The sequence below is a fragment of the Leopardus geoffroyi genome, chromosome D3, assembly GCF_018350155.1.
Source record: "Leopardus geoffroyi isolate Oge1 chromosome D3, O.geoffroyi_Oge1_pat1.0, whole genome shotgun sequence".
Lineage (NCBI taxonomy): Eukaryota > Metazoa > Chordata > Mammalia > Carnivora > Felidae > Leopardus > Leopardus geoffroyi.
The window spans coordinates 56572024-56589186 of record NC_059339.1 but is presented as its reverse complement, the minus strand read 5'-3'; the positions used below and the strand labels follow the sequence as shown (position 1 = coordinate 56589186).

Below are 17163 nucleotides of genomic sequence, written 5' to 3'. Positions count from 1 at the left end.
ACAGCAGAGCTCTTTCCCCTCCCTCTCCCTCTCTCTCTCTCTCTCTCTCTCTCTCTCTGAGAATACACATGGAGGAAAACTATGTGAGGACATAGTGAGACAATGGCTGATTGCAAGCCAGGAAGAGAGTCCTCACCAGAAACTGGCCCTGTCAGACCTTGATCTTGGACTTGTAGTCTCCAGAAATGTGAGGAAATAAATTTCTGTTGTTTCAGCCTCCCAGTCCTCTGTTATGGCAGCTTGAGCAGAATAGCACCGGAGCCACCATGAAATCAGCCCAGTGTGGCCCAGTATGGTCCATGGATCCAGGCTCTGGGGCCTCTGATTTTGAGGACGATGGCTCCTACTGTGTTTCCCTGACCCAGGATGCAGGCACGGGAAGGTACCTGCCTGTCTTCCCCATCCATGGCCTGAAGTGCTCACTAGTTTATAGTTTAGTCATTGAGGACTCTGGAAATGGGTTCTGCTTTTCTCCCACAAGCTGATAATAATCTTCCCCAGAGGGGCGCCTGGGTGGCTCAGTCGGTTAAGCATCCGACTTCAGCTCAGGTCATGATCTTACAGTCTGTGAGTTCAAGCCCCGCGTCAGGCTCTGTGCTGACAGCTCAGAGCCTGGAGCTTGCTTCAGATTCTGTGTCTCCCTCTCTCTCTCTGCCCCTCCCCTGCTCATTCTCTGTCTCTCTCTGTCTCAAAAATAAATAAAAACTTAAAAAGAAAAAAATAATCTTCCCCAGAGATCATGTTGAAGTCTGCAACGAAAACTCCTTCTTCAGACCCCACCCTCTACCCCAGAACACTCACAGCGCTCTCCTATTGTTCCCATAGTCCTCTGGGGCACTGAGGAAGTGCAGGCGGCCTGGACAAGGTCCATATGGGGCTTGTACGGAGTGGGTCTCTGCTTGGAGAGGAACACTGAGAACTGCCCCTTGGCATAGGCCACTCCCTGGGCCTACACACCATCCCCTCCTTCCAGTCATCCAGGGCGGAGGGCCTTTGGTCTGGGGAGCTGTGCTTCCTGGGTGAGGTTGGCAGCTTATGGCATCAAGGCTACAGCTATATCTCCATATGGACGCTGATGCTTTGGGGTTGGGGTCTAGTTGGAATACTTAGTTACCTTAGTTTAGCTTAGGGTGGGGGAGAAGAGGGAAGAAAAGGAAGGACAAAGTGGAGGAGAAAAAAGGGTCAGGAAGAAAAGGGGGAACCAGGAGTCACAGGAATCAAAGCACAGAGAGGCCAGATCCCATAGAGCCAGGCTGGGAGGTCACTGTACACAGTGACGCCCGTCATCTCTCTAGATGATGCTCCGATGACGGGACTTGTGAGTTCCCAGTTCAGAGCCACTGCGCTCTCAACATCCTCATGGGTTTTGCTGCCAGGGTCAAATCACAGAGGAGGGTGTTTATGGAGAAACGGCTTTTAGAGCCTTGACTCATTTTGGATTGTTTGGGAAGGTTTTTTTCAGCTCCATGTGTTTTTGAAAAAGCAGAACAACAGTCAGGCTGACATCATCTGGTGTTAATGGGAACACTATAAACATTGCCACTTACAGTCAAGCCAAAGCATTATTTTACAAAATTATTTAATCATTTGTTCCAGTATTCACTGAATGGTACAAACGTCAAGGAAGTGTTCAAAATGAAAGAAACTGGTATATTAAGGAATAGATGAATTTATGGTAATGATAACAACAACTCCCTCCCCCCCCCCCCCCCCCCCCCCCCGGTCAGGCTAAGTACACAAGGTTCTGGATTTCTTCCAGGGGCTTCCACAGAGCAGAGGAATGTTTTTGCTGTTCACTTACACAGCTGAGCTGGCCCGTTGCCATGACAGGCAGCTTTGTTTATTTGGTTTTCACTTTTCCGCATGAAATATGGTCCTGTCTTGATTCTCCTGCCTCTGGGGCTGAGTGTTTCTAGCTAGAATCCTCTCTGTTCCTGTGCAGAATGAGTCCCTCTGCTGGTACTACCGGTGGGCAGCTGGCAGCACTGCTTGGGGTAGGGAGTCTGCATGCACATTCAGGTCATAGATCATAGTTTCGGAGTTAAACCTTTGTTTGGGGTAGCACTCGTTTGGCTTTTTTTTTTTTTAATTTTTTTTTTCAACGTTTATTTATTTTTGGGACAGAGAGAGACAGAGCATGAACGGGGGAGGGGCAGAGAGAGAGGGAGACACAGAATCGGAAACAGGCTCCAGGCTCTGAGCCATCAGCCCAGAGCCCGACGCGGGGCTCGAACTCACGGACCGCGAGGTCGTGACCTGGCTGAAGTCGGACGCTTAACCGACTGCGCCGCCCAGGCGCCCCTCGTTTGGCTTTTAAGCTCGACGTGAATTGGTTGTGAACCTAGTGGGCTGCTTCATCTGAGGAATTCATGCACGGGCTCTGTCTCACCACCACCACCACATTACACAGTTCACGGGCACGCTGGCCCGTGTGTGCCCACAATCCCAGCAAACGTTCCCCTGATGGAGGACGCTGGCCAGAGGCCCGATATCAAGCCCAGTGCCTACATCAGTGCTTCTTACGTCTGCTCTGGGCCAGAATGACAGTGAGGGTGGATGGAGAAGACAGATGAAACACAGTACACGTCATAAATAAATAAGCTCACCATATAGTGTATTAGAAGGTGAAATGCTGTGGGAAATTGATATCAAAGTAGAGCAGGGGTAAAAAATGGTGGGTGTTTCTGGGTGTGTGGGAGGAGTTGATAGTTCAAAATAGAATGGCCTGGGTTTCTTATAATATTAAACATGCAGCAATAAGTGACCTAGAATTGTACTCTTGGGTGTTTACCTTAGAGAAATGAAAACTTGTGTTCTCACCAAAACCTATACATGAATTTCCAAAGCAGCTCTATCTGTAATAGCCCCAAACTAGAAACAACGCAGATGTCCTTTGTCATGTGAATGATCAACAAACTGGCGCCTCCTTTCGGTGAAATACTTACTACTCAGCAATGAAAAGGAATGAACTATTGATAAATTTGCAACCTGGAGAAATCTCCAGAGAATTATTCTGAGTTTAAAAAAAAAAAAAAAAAGTCTATCCCAAAGGATTACATACTATATGATTCCATTTATACAACATTCATGAAATTACAGAATTATAGAAATGGACCACCGATGAGTGGTTGCCAGGGGGACGGGGACAGAGGGAAGTGCGTGTGGCTATAAAAGGGCTGTATGAGTGATCCTTGTGGGGACAGAGATATTTTGTATCTGGACTGTATCAGTGCAATGTCCTGGTTGTGCTACTGTACTATAGGTTTGCAAGATATTACTGCTACAGGAAACTTAGGTAATGGGCACAGAAGATCTGCTTTATTTCTTGAAGCTACATATGAATCTTACAGTTGCCTCACAATAAAAAGTTTAATTACTCCAAAAATAGGGTGGCCCAGGTGGGCCCACTGAGAAGGTGACATTGGAACTAAGATTTGAAAGAGATGGTGGAGACAGACATGCATTTATCTGAGTAGACAGTGTCCCTGGCAGAAGCCCTACTGTAGAGGTGCATTTGGCATTCTCAAAGGGCACCAAGGGACAAGGTGAGTGAATAGGAGGGCATAGGAAATAAATCACAGGGGTAGCTGGGACCAGATCCCAAAGGCCCTGGTGGGCACAGTAAAGTTCTGGGCTTTCACTCTTGGTAGTCAGGGGAGTTACGGGTCATTCTGGGTAGCAGAGTGACATGGGCCAACTTCAATTTTAACACACCCCTTTGGCTGTTGAGTGGAGAATAGACTGTGGGGGCTTGGACAGAAGCTGGAAGACAGTAAGGAGGCCACTACAAGCACCCTGGATGACCCTAAGTGTCTCCTCTGCCTTGGCAGGCCCCGTCTGTGTCCTTCCTGAATGTGTGTGCACTTAAATGTTTGGTCAGGCATGCAGGAGCTTCTTGAAGAAGCACTGGCCCCCAAAGCCCTGAGTCTACACTGGTGACCCATGGAGGGAATATAGCATGGTTAAGGATGAGGGTCAGAAAGGTGAAGATGAGGAACCGCCAAGGACAGGGACCTTAGGATACAACTTATCACTAAAACTTGGGGCCCATGGGGGGCGCCTGGGTGGCTCAGTTGGTTAAGTGTCCAACTTCAGCTCAGGTCATGATCCTGTGGTTCATGAGTTGGAGCTCTGCGTCGGGTTCGGTGCTGACAGCTCAGAGCCTGGAGCCTGCTTTGGATTCTGTGTTTCCCTCTCTCTCTGCTCTTCCCCCACTGTTGTCTCTGTCTCTCTCAAAAATAAATAAACATTAAAAATTTTTTTTAAAAACTTGGGGCCCATGGGAAGCAGATCTGGAAGCCCAGTGGTTTAGTACAATAAAAATAAAAATGCCCTCGATGGTGTCCAGGGTGTTTACATGCATGTCACTGAGACTTTCAAGTAGGAATGCATTCTGCAGGAGGTTTTAAGGACTTGCTATGTATTGGGGACTGGTGTCGGTACCACAGGTACAGTGGAAGTAAAGCTGGCATAGCTCTTATACTCAAAGGATCAAGCTATCTGCTGGGCCTCTTTCTCCAAAGTCTCCAGGGGTGGATCCTTCCTTGGTTCTTCTAGATTCCATTAACCCCAGGTGTTTATGGGTTGTGGGATTGTGGCAGCGTCACTCCAATGTCTGCTTCCATCTTCACGTGGCCATCTTCCCTCCATGTCTGTGTGTTCCTGTGTCTTCACATGGTGTTCTCCCTGCATGTGTGTCCTCACATCATCATCCCTCTTCTTATAAGGACACCGGTCATAGTGGCTCAGGGCCCACCCTAACGACCTCATCCTAACTAATTACATCTGCAATGACCCTATTTCCAAATAAGGTCATATTCTGAGGTACTTGAGGTTAGGACTCCAACATATCCATTGGGAAGGCACAGTCAACCCACAAGGAATACTGTGCCAAGAAAGAAAGAATGGTTAGGAAGTACTGGGCAGCTGTCGGATGGAGTCACAGATCTCACATCAGAGAAACTGTTCTGAGCTCATATTCACATGCTGAATCTGCTTGCTCTGAATCACTCCCACTAATATTTTTAAAAACATGTTTTGCGGGGGTGGGGGTGTGCCTGGGTGGCTCAGTTGATTAAGTGTCCAACTTCAGCTCAGGTCATGATCTTGTGGTTTGTGAGTTCAAGCCCCACATAGGGCTCTCTGCTGTCAGTGTGGAGCCCATTTCAGATCCTCTGTCTCCCTCTCTTTCTGCTCCTCCCTTGCTCATGCTCTCTCTCATAAATAAAAACATTTCAAAAATTGCTTGGGTTGCCTGGGTGCAGTCAGTTGAGCATCTGACTCTTGATGTCTGCTCAAGTCATTATCTCATGGTTTGTGGGTTCAAGCCCTGCCTCAGGCTCTACGCTTACAGTGCAGGACCTGCTTGGGATTCTCTCTCTCCTTCTCTGTCTGCCCGCCCCACCCTCTCTCACAATAAATAAATAAACATTAAAAAAATTTCTTAATCAAGTAAAAACATGCTTTACTCAAAGTGTTTCTGTTATTGATTTCACGTAAAAAGTATTTTTATGCTCCTGAGACAAGGCAATTTTTGTTAGCAGTGCAGTCACTTAACAGTTGTGCTGGCCTGAATAACTGGTCTTCTCCCTGTCTTGCACCCCATGGCCATCACGCTGTCCAGATGGGACATCAGTGGGGGTAGGTAAGCACAAACTAGGCTAGATCACAGAAGACCCAGCAGCCAGCAGGACATAGACTGGCTCGAGTAGGCAGCAGGGAGCCATCTGGTCCTCAGCAGGGAAATTATGTGGGAAATGTAGAGTCTCATAGGTCTGGGCAGGGCAGGAGGCATCTGGAATTAAAATGGAGGTGAAAGGTTTAAGAACTGGGAACCATCCATACGCAGCTCCTAGACCTGGGGAGACAACGATGAACCCTAGAGCTCCTCTTTAGGAGAGACTGAGACTTAAGGAAAGATGGGTTGGTCAGTGATGGAAACAAGAACTTGCAGAAAGGAGAGCTTCAAATAGAACAAAAAGGTCAGTGGCTTCAAACTTCACCAGAGACAAGTGTGTAGTGATTCCAGGGGGGAAAGCCTTCCTTTCCAGATGTCTTATCCTCCTCAGGCAGGAATGGCTCTTTGACCTGCTTCCAGAGTCCTGGAATATTTCAGTCTCCCCTGGTGGCCATGTGGCCTCTAAGACCAGGGCTACATGTCTTCTAGGTCCTGAACCCCCCCCCCCCCCGGCTCCTAGGTCCTCATCAGAGCTAGGGCAAGAGGAATGGGCTGAAAAGGAGGAGTGAACTGGAAAGGACCCAGTGGAGGTGGTCTGGCTGGGCGCCTGAAATGGCCACAGTCCTGGTCCATGGGCGTACTTCTACTTTCTCCTGGTGCCACAGACAATTCAGCTGAATCCATTTAAAAGAGGAGGGCAAATATACAAATCATGACCCCCACATTCCCTCAACCCCTTGTAGGACACCATAGAAATATATATATATATATTACGCCTCACTAACAACCATGGTCAGGAATAAATTTGGAATTCTTGAATTTAGACTCTAGTTCATTCGTATGCTTGTTGCTAAATTAAAAGCTTGAAATAATTTTCTGCTGTAAAAATACAAGACTATTGCTATTCAGATAAACAGATTTTTCAAATCAAAGACTTGAAATCTTAGGAATTATTTCAAAATGCCTTTTGGAAAGCTTTTCTGTTTCTGATCATAAAATGTCAAAGTCACATTATTGTGAGCTGTAGTTTTTCTATACTTGATCTTAGCCAAAAGTAAAGAAGCAATCCAGTTTTTCTAGATTTAGTTTTACTTATTAGTACTCATTCACAGCTAAAATGACATGTTATGCTTTAAAATAATAAAACACATTTTAGAAATATATTGTATTTAAGTGGGATTTCAAGCTATAAAGGAGCAAAAAAAAATCAACAAATCCTCCTCCCTAAAAACAACTATAAAAGTGGACATCATTGTAAACAAACAAAAAAACAAGCAATCATTTCAGGGCTCTGAAAACTGACCAGAGGCAAACAACAAATTGAAAAACATAATCATGAAACACTGTGGAGATTCAGGTAAAAGCATTAGGGATAGGTGGCATTCTTGGCTGGGACTGCCTCTGCCCTTCATCCCAGCCCAATAAGCCTGGTTGTTCTGCCAGGGCAGGACAGGCCCTCACTAGCTTTGGAGTAAAGAGTAGCAACTCACAGCTAGCAGGAAATGGGAGAAGCCTGCAGATCTCCTACTGTGAAGGTGCTATCCTGGTCAGAATGAGCAATTTAAGACTACCCAGAAACTGAATAGGAGATCTTAGAAATGAGATAGCCATTAAACATTCCACATAACTCTGGCCTTCTGGGAGCCTGTGTACATGCACCGTGGAGAACTGAGGGGGCCTGGCATTAAAGTAACACCTAAAGTAGAGTTGAAATTGCCAAAATTGAATATGTCTCCTAATTCAAACACAGATCCATCAAGAGAGTACCGTGTTTGTGCACAACCTTTGACCAATCAGTGAGTAACCAGTAAGCTATGCAAACACAAAGGTGACCCAAAAGAAGCTAGGCCCCCAAAATAAAAAATACAAATAAGAATTAAAAAAAAAACAACTGAGCAGAATCATCACTAGATCCACACTGGTGTGTGTGTGTGTGTGTGTGTGTGTGTGTGTGTGTGTGTGTCAAACAGATCAGGTCAAAGCAGGTTAAAAATCAACAAAAAGCAGTAACAACTAAGAATCCCAGAGAATAAAAAGAAAATAGAATCTAGATTGGTTATGATCTATTATCTAAAATATCCAATTTTCAACAAAAATGTATCAAGCATGCAAAAAAAAAAGTCTTACCCATACTTGGGAGAAAAAGCCAATGGAAACTGTCTTTGAGTAGCCCAAATGTTGGATTTAACAGACAAAGACTTCAAAGCTGTTATTTCAAGTATGTCTTAAAAAACTAAAGGAAACCATGTTTAAATAATTTGAAGAAAATATTATTAAAGTGATTCAACAAGTAGGAATATAAAAAAAACAAAATAAAATAATTTTTAAAAGGGCTAAATGGAAATCCTAAGGCTAAAAAGTACAATAACAAAATGACAACTTTATTATGCAATCAGCAGTAGATTTGAGATATCAGAAGAAGGAATCAGTGGATTCAAAGAAGGGTCAATAGAAATATAACCTGAAGAACAAAGAGAAAAATAATTGAAAAAAAAAAAAGATCAAGTTCCCAGAGACCTGTGGAACAGTATCAAGCATGCCAACTGCCTAAGGGGAATCCCAGAATAAGAGGAGACAGAAAAAGAGCAGGAAAAAAATTTGAAGAAATAATTGTTGAAAATCTCTCAAATTTTATGAAAGCTTTAACCTATAGATCCAAAAAAACCTAAGGATAACCAATTAGGAAAAACAAAGAGATCTTCACTTAGTCATATCAAATTCTAGAAAGCAAAAAACGAAGAGGAAACCTTGAAAACAGCAAGAGAAAAACTAATCATATATAGGGGAACAAAAATACAAATAATGAGTATAAATTTCATCAGAAAAAAATGGAGGCCAGAAAGTAGTAGAATGCCACATTCAAAGTGCTGAAAGAAACAATTGTCAGCCAAGAATTCTATAACCAGCAAAATTATCCTTCAAAAGTCAAAGTGAAATAAAGATAGTCTTAGATAAACAAAGACCAATGTAAGGTGAGACTAAGAGACATGCCTTATAAAAAATACTAAAGGAAGTCCTTCAGGATGAAAGAAAATTACTTCAATTGGTAACATGAATCACAAAAGAAATGAAGAAATTAATGCCAGAAATGGTAAAAATATAAGTAATTATAAAAGACTTAATGAATGTACATTTTTCTCTTTTACTATTTCTTTAAATGACATAAAATTATATAGAGCAAGTGTATTTTAGGGTCTACAACATATATAGATACGTTAATATATATGACACTAACAGCACAAAGGTGAAGGTGGGGTAGAGAAAAAAGGAAGTGGGGCGCCTGGGTTGCTCAGTCGGTTGGGCGGCCGACTTCGGCTCAGGTCATGATCTCGCGGTCCATGAGTTCGAGCCCCGCGTCGGGCTCTGTGCTGACAGCTCAGAGCCTGGAGCCTGTTTCAGATTCTGTGTCTCCTGCTCTCTGACCCTCCCCCATTCATGCTCTGTCTCTCTCTGTCTCAAAAATAAATAAACGTTAAAAAAAAAATTAAAAAAAAAAAAAAAAGAAGCTCTATTGGAAAAAAACTGCTATAATTTACTGGATTAAGTTAGTACTAAACTGAAGTAGGTTGTAATATGTTAAAATGCATATTGTAATTCCTAGAACAACTACTAAGGCAATAACTAAAAAGTATAGTTTAAAACTCAACCAAGGAATTAAAGTACTGTTCAAAATTATTTAACACAAAAGAATGAAGTAAAGAAATAGACAAACAAAAAAAGACATGAGGCATATAGAAAATAGCAAAATGACACATATAAATTCAATCATTTCAGTAATTACATTAAATGTGAATAGAATAAATATCCCAGTCAAAAGTCAGAGGTTGTCAGAGTAGATAAAAAAGCAAATTCAATTATATGCTGTCTATAAGATACACACTTTCAATTCAAAGACACAAAAAGGTTCAAATCAAAATGGTATCAGCTCTCACCACTCTTATGCAACACAATACTGGAGGTTCTCACCAGTACAACAAAACAAGAAAGATTAACTGAATGTATTATACACAAATTGGAAAAGAAAAATAAAAACTGGTTTTATTCAAGACAGCATAATCAGTATGTAGAATATCTCAGGACAAAAGATTAATATACAAAATACCAATTTTTCCTGTATACTAATGAACAGTTCAAAAACAAAATGAAGAAAACCTGTTCACAATAGCATCCAAAGGAATAAAATACTTAGCGGAGTAAATTTTTAACTTTAAAAGTTCAAGACTTATATACTACAAAGTACCAAACATTGCAAGAATAATTAAAGATCTATATAAATTGAGATATATTCCATCTTCAAAATAGATCGAAAGAAACAATATTATTAAGATGGCAGTTTTCCACAAATTGACCAACAGAATCCCCATCAAAATTCTGGTAGAATTTCTTGTAGAAATTGATAAGTCAGTCCTAAAACATATATGAAAATGCAAAAGACCTGGAATAGCCACAACAATTTTTTTGTAAAGAAGAACAAAGTTGGAGGGCTCACACTACCTGATTTCAAAACTTACAACAAAACCTCAGTAGTCAAGACAATATGGTAATGGCACAAAGGTAGACATATAGGGGCACCTGGGTGGCTCAGTTGGTTAAGTGTCCAACTTCGGCTCAGGTCAGGATCTCACACCCTGCATTGGGCTCTGCAGGCTCTGTGCTGACAGCTTGGAGCCTGGAGCCTGCTTTGGATTCTGGGTCCCTCTCTCTCTCTCTGCCTCTTCTCTGCTCTCTCTCTCTCTCTCTCTCTCTCTCTCAAAAATAAATAAACATTAAAAAAATTTTTTTAAAGACATGTGGATCACTGGAACAGAATTAAGAGTTCAGAAATAAACCTTTATGTTTATAGTCAATTGATTTTCAACAAAGGTGCCATGGTAGTTCAGTTGAGAAAAAAATTGGTCTTCAATAACTTGCTGGAACAGTTAGATACACTTATGCAAAAACATGAACTAGGACCCTTACCTCACAAAACATATACAATTTAACCCCAAATGAATTATAGGCTTAAAAGTAAAAGTAAAAAGTATTAAGACTTCTAGAAGAAAATATTATAGAAAGTCCTTGTGACCGTTGGGTTAGGGAAAGAGTCCTTTTCAATACTGCACCAAAAAAAGCACAGTACGATACCAAAAGAAGTAATACACTGGACTTCATCAAAATTTTAAAAAATTTCTCTTAAAAAGATACCATTAATAAAATAAAAAGACAAACAACAGTCTCTAAGAAAATATTTGCAAATTGATGTCTGATAGAAGATTTGTATCTTGAATATATGAAGAACTCTTATAATTCAGTAAGAAGTCAAACATCTCAATTAAAAAACGGACAAAACAGGGGTGCCTGGTTGGCTCAGTTGGTTAAGTATCCAACTCTTGATTTTGGCTCAGGTTATGATCTCACAGTTCTCGAGTTTGAGCCCTATGTCAGGCCCTGCACTGACAGCGCAGAGCCTGCTTGGGATTGTCTCTCTCCCTCTCCACATTCTCTCTGCCTTTCCCCCTGCTTGCATGCTCTCTCTTTCAAAACAAATATACTTTTGAGGCACCTGGGTGGCTCAGTTGGTTAAGTGTCCGATTTTGGCTCAGGTCATGATCTCATGGTTAGTGGGTTAGAGCCCCATGTCAGGCTCTGTGCTGAACACTTGCTCAGAGCCTGGAGACTGCTTCAGATTCTGTGTCTCCTTCTCTCTCTGCCTCTCCCCCACTCACACTCTGTCTTACTCTGTCTCTCAAAAATAAATAAATGTAAAAAAAAATTAAAAATAAATTAAAAATAAAGTTTAAAAAAATTTCAGTTTATTTATTTATTTTGAGAGAGCAAGAGTGCAAACTGGGGAGGAGCAGAGAGAAAGAGAGAGAGGATTCCAAGCAGGCTCTACACCATCAATGCAAAGCCTGATGCAGGGCTGGAACCCACAAACTGTGAGATCATGACCTGAGCTGACCGAACTCAAGAGTCAGATGCTCAATCAACTTCTCCACCCAGGCGCCCCACAAAATAAATAAACTTGAAAAAAAATGAACAAAAGATTTTAATAGATATTTCACCAAAGAAGATATTCAAATGATTAATAAGCACACAAAAACATATGTCTCCACAAAGACTTGTCTTTGTTTTTGCTTCTAGGGCATCCTGGAAGGAGGAAAGTGTTGGGCTGCCCTGCTGTGCTTGAATGGATTTGAAGTACACAAACCAAATTTATCATGAGCTGTTGTAGTAATGATAAGAACAATACTATTATGTAATCTATTTATGCCTGGTGACCTATTCTGCTCCAGTACAGGCTCTGCCATTTTCAAAACACATTGATGACCACCATATTATCTAAGCCTCACTCACCCAGTGGGTAAAATTCTCCCTAAGAAAGACCTCCCCTGGCCACCTAGCAAGCTCCTCACTATCCCTGGGTCACCTAGCCGCCTCCTCATAGCCTAACAATATCCCAGGCAGCAATGGCCTAAGTTACCTAGTCTGTCATCACAATAGGGTACATCTTGGCTGGTTAAGATAGCACTCCTATTCTCCTAACTCCTCTCTAGTTATCATTGTCTCTTTGAAACAAAAAGATATGTCATGTTACCCTGGCATGTCCTATAAAGAGAAGAAAGGACAGAGAAATGAGAGCATTTACCATGATTGAGCTCTATTTGCTGGGATTTTTAAAAATCAGTGCAAAACCACAGTAGTCAAGGAGGAGGGAGAAGTGTGGTTTATTGAGCTTTGCTGAAAAGAAGGAATTTCTCTCATGGGACAACTTGCTTAGAAATAGAAGGAGATGAAGTTTAGACATGTGATTTTCATTACAAGCTACATCCTTTCAGACAGAAGGCAGATATAATTGGATCCATTTCTATTTTAATTATAATTCTTTGGCTTTAAAGTAATCACCAATGGAAATTTGCAAGCCACCACAAACGCCGCCATTTCAAATTCCCTGGATTTTAATGTGGTCTGGATTTCCTTCAGCAGGGCTGAGGCTACCCACCACAACTGATGTTTGTTGTTGTTACAGACCTAAAGTTTTCCCCAAACAAATATAAACTGATCCTTTCTTTTCTCTTCTTTTCCTCCCTCCTTCTATTTTCCTTTTGAAGTAAAGAGACAGCTCTTCTAAATTTTGCCAACGCTTTCCCCTACAAAAAATAGGAGAAACAAGCCTTTTTGTGATGAATGACAGCAGAGTGCAGAGGCATAGGGCTTCCTTTTGTCCCTTCTAGCTGGCCAGAGGGCTTCTCCAACCTCTCTAGTTAATCAGATTCAGGAATAATCACAAGTCCTGAGAAGGGCTTGAAATACAGTCAAACAGTATAACCAGCACTGTGAAACCCCTGGAGTTAAACCCCATTTTAGCTGTTTCCTACTCACTTTCTTAACATCAGTCTATGTCTCAAAGACATTCTTGGCAGAGTTGGAAGGGAACCCTGGCAAAATCAATCCTGAGAATAAGTGTTGAGGTGCCCACGCAGCCTCCAAGAGGGTCCCTGCTCCTGGGTCCCTGTTCCCACATTCCTGAGAGAGGACCTGGTGAGTATCTGAGGTCCTATGCCTGTCCTCTGACACTGGCCCCACAGATGGTTTGTGGCTTGTTGCACATGGCCTGCATGGGACAAAGGCAGGGCTAGTCTTTCTTTTGAAGCAAAGCAAGTAGATGTAAGAAGTGTGATCATATTGTAACCAGAAATTTGTTTTAAACTAAAATTCAGATAAAATGGTAGCGAGTGTGCTCCAATGTTTTGCTTGCTCCATGTGCCCTGCACTCAAATGTTTTACTCAAATTCAGTATAATTCAACAAGTCTTAATAAGTCATGTTAGTGTGGAAGTAGTATGTTTGTTTATTTGGCTAGTTGGATTCTTTATGCACATATATAAGTAAAAAGTGCACACACGCACACGCACACACACACACACACAACAAGAAATACAAATAGCAAAGCACTTACTTAGGTTACTTAACAAACCTAAACATGAGAGTTCCCCCACATCAATAATACAGTTTCAGAATACAGAAAATATATGAGTGAAAAATGCCAGTGTTAGTATTTGGGAATTAATCTCACGATCAAGAGGTTTTAGCAAATGAACAGCAAGTGTAGATCACTGTATAAGCATGTGTGTGTCAGCAATTTCTGGCAATCAGCTGACATACGGCAAAAAAAGATTTGGAGGTAAACCAAGTCAAACCAAGTCTGACATTTCCTAATGGTTCAAAAGATGAGATAAAATGAAATCATAAAACACCTGGTTCAACAACATTTTTTTTTTTTTTTTTTTTTTTGGCTTGTGTTCTTGTTCAGACCAGAGGGATTCACATCCAAGTCAAAGTGGACTCTTTGTAAGCTGACTCACAGAGGAGGGATGCTGGGGTCCCTGCTCTCATCCTGACAGCTGTTCTCTCTCTGGATCCCTGGGCCTTCCTGACAAAGGCACATGGGCAGTAAGTGCTAGGCACTTCATTAATGGACAAAGGCTTATCGTCATCATTGGTTTACATTCCTGTAATTTAAAAAAGGTCCACAGTGACTTTTCCTATCACAATCAAATCCCTATTTAGAGAGGAAAAATGAAGGGCCTTACAACCACCCTTCTACTCCAGACCAACACTGAATATACCCTAGGTTGGCAAATCATGCCAAAGAGTTTCACAGTTTTTCTTGCACCTTTCTCAAGAGGCTTTTGTATCTCTTTTCCTTCTGATAGGGAGTATACTGGAAGATTTTCCCCTGAAGCTTCTTATTTATGCAGGATTTTAATTCCTTCTCTCATGGTTTTCCAGATACTGTTATTATTTTGCTTTTCCTGGCTCCTGCCCCCAACCATATACCTAAGGCCATGGAGAATTAAGAAGGGGCTTGTAGGGGCGCCTGGGGTGACTCGGTCAGTTAAGCATCTGACTTCGGCTCAGGTCATGATATCACAGTTCATGAGTTCGAGCCCCACATTGGGCTCTGTGCTGACAGCTCGGAGCCTGCTTTGAATTCTGTGTCTCCCTTTCTCTGCCCCTCCCCCACTCATGCTCTGTCTCTCAAAAACAAATAAATTAAAGCAAATTTTTTTTAATAAGAAGGGGGCTTGTAGAGGTCAAACAATAGCCTCCTAAAGATGTCCACATCCCAATCCCTGGAACCTGTGATTATGTTAAGTTACTTGGCAACACAGAATTAAGGCTGCAAATGAAGATACTTGTACCATACATTGTGCATGACAGCACAATAAGGAGATTATCCTGGATTATTTTGGTCGGCTAATGTCATCTCCAGATTCCTTAAAAGTGGAAGAGAGAAGCAAAAGAGACTTAGAGAGAGATGTAACCCCAAAAATGGTCAGAGTCATGCACCATTTCTCGCTTTCAATACAGAGGAAGGGGCTACGAGCCAGGGAATGCAGGCAGCCTCTAGAAACTGGAAAAGGCGAGGAAAGAGATTCACCCCCAGAACCTCCAGAACACCTTTATTTTAGCCCATTGACACTGATTTTGGACTTCTAATCCCCCAAACTTCAAGGTGATAAAATTGTGCCATTTTAAGCCATCAAATTTGCAGTTATTTGTTCCAGCAGCAATAGGAAGCCAAGACAGAGGTGAATACCTCACTGCTAGCCTTTCTTCTCTAATTCCACCTCATGGCTAATAGTCCAGTTAAGATCATTCTTAATTTTGTTAGGTATTATAGTCCCATAGGAATAATCTCTCTCTTTTTTGAGTGGGCTTGAACTCATGACCCTGAGATCAAGACCTGAGCTGAGATCAAGAGCCAGATGCTTAAAACCAACTGAGCCACCCAGGCACCCCAGGAATAATTTTTTTTAAGTTTATTTATTTATGTGTGGGGGAGGGAGGGCAGTGAGAGAGGGGGACAGAGAGAATCCCAAGCAGACTCTGTACTGCCAGCACAGAGCCTGACTTGGGGCTCAACTTCAGGAACTGTGAGATCATGACCTGAGGCAAAATCAAGAGTTGGACAATCAACCAACTGACCCACCCAGGTGCCCCAATCTTATTAAAAATAATATCCCCATCTGAGGGAAATGCACACTTAAATATTTATAGGTGAAATTACATGGTGCTGAGATTTGCTTTAAAATACTCATACACAAAAACCAAATTGTGAGGACACATGAAATCAGACAATTGTTGATAACTGTTGAAGCTAGATGATGGGTACATGAGAGTTCATTATGTTATTCTCTTACTTTTTGTGCATGTTTGAATATTTCCATAATATAAACTTGCAATATATGTAGAGGAAACAAAATTTAAAATGTCCACCTTCATGGGTAGATATTTTATTCTAAGTAAGGTGAGGAGTTTTTCCATTGTTTTTACTTATAGTTTAGTTCATGAGATTCTCATTATTAACTTCACCTATGCTACAGAAGCCAGCTGTGGCTCTGGGCTCTCGATTTCTACATCTTCTTAAACAAGAAGAGAAGATATTAAAACTAATGCACACAATGGATACAGGGTTACCATCTTTCTCTGCGTGAAAAGGTGTTGAGGGCTCTGACAGAGGAGGGACAGCAGGGCCACGGTAGCCATGGGGGCAGGTAGACAGTTCATCCCTAGGGCCCGGCATCTCTCAAGTCATTTCTGGAAGCCTTCTGCCTCCTTTCTTCAGGTTTTGATTTGGCCCTCAAGCTTATAAAGAATCTAATCAATTCTAAATTAATCAACAAGTGTAATTTAATTAGTTCTAAAATCCAATTGTTTTCACACTTTAGTATCTATGAAGTAGGGGTATATTCCTACTCCTCATGATCAGTATCTGGGAACACAACAACGCACAAGATTTTATACATCAGGATCACCTTCCCACAGGATTTATATTCATCTCAATTTTTTGATTCTTCTTTGACATTTATGCAAGGCTCTGTAGTAGTTCTGTACTGCTACCATAACAAATTACCACAAACTTCATGACTTATAAAAACACAAATACCTTATGGTTCTCGAGGTCAGAAGCCCTACATATGGGTCTTACTGGGCTAAAATCAAGGTATCAGCAGGCTGCTTTCTTTTTTAGAGGTGCTAGGGAAGAATCCATTTCGTACTCATTTGAATAACTGGCAGAATTCAGTCCCCAGAATAACCTCACCATCTCAAGACCTTAATTTTACTTGCAAAATTCTTCTTGCCATCTAATGCAACATATTCATAGGCTCAGGGATTACAATATGGACATCTCTGGTTGGGGGAGACATTATTCTGCCTACCACTGCCTCTCCTACAAAATATTTTGCCTAGTAAGACAACTACTCCCAATACCTTAACGAGCAGAAAGCTTTCCTATAGATAGGGAAAACTGAGCTAAAACCATACGTATGCTCCATCTTTTGAATAAATAGATATACTGGGGGTAGCAGGGGTGGGGTGGGTTTCCTGGGAGATCTCATAAAGAATGGAAATCTTAGGGCCACCTGAGATGATCTCACAGCTTGTGAGTTTGGGCTCTGTGTCAGGCTCTGTGCTGACAGCTCAGAGCCTGGAGCCTGC

General features: G+C 41.8%; 1 long non-coding RNA gene across 3 annotated transcripts in view; it reads right to left on the bottom strand.

The window, feature by feature from the left end:
- Positions 1–5439: 5439 nt before the first annotated feature.
- Positions 5440–17163, bottom strand: part of LOC123588087 — a 41566-nt gene continuing 29842 nt past the window's right edge. For all 3 annotated transcript variants that reach the window (XR_006707692.1, XR_006707694.1, XR_006707693.1), the window contains exon 3: positions 5440–5794. This is a non-coding gene — a long non-coding RNA (uncharacterized LOC123588087). The remainder of the gene's footprint in view (positions 5795–17163) is intronic.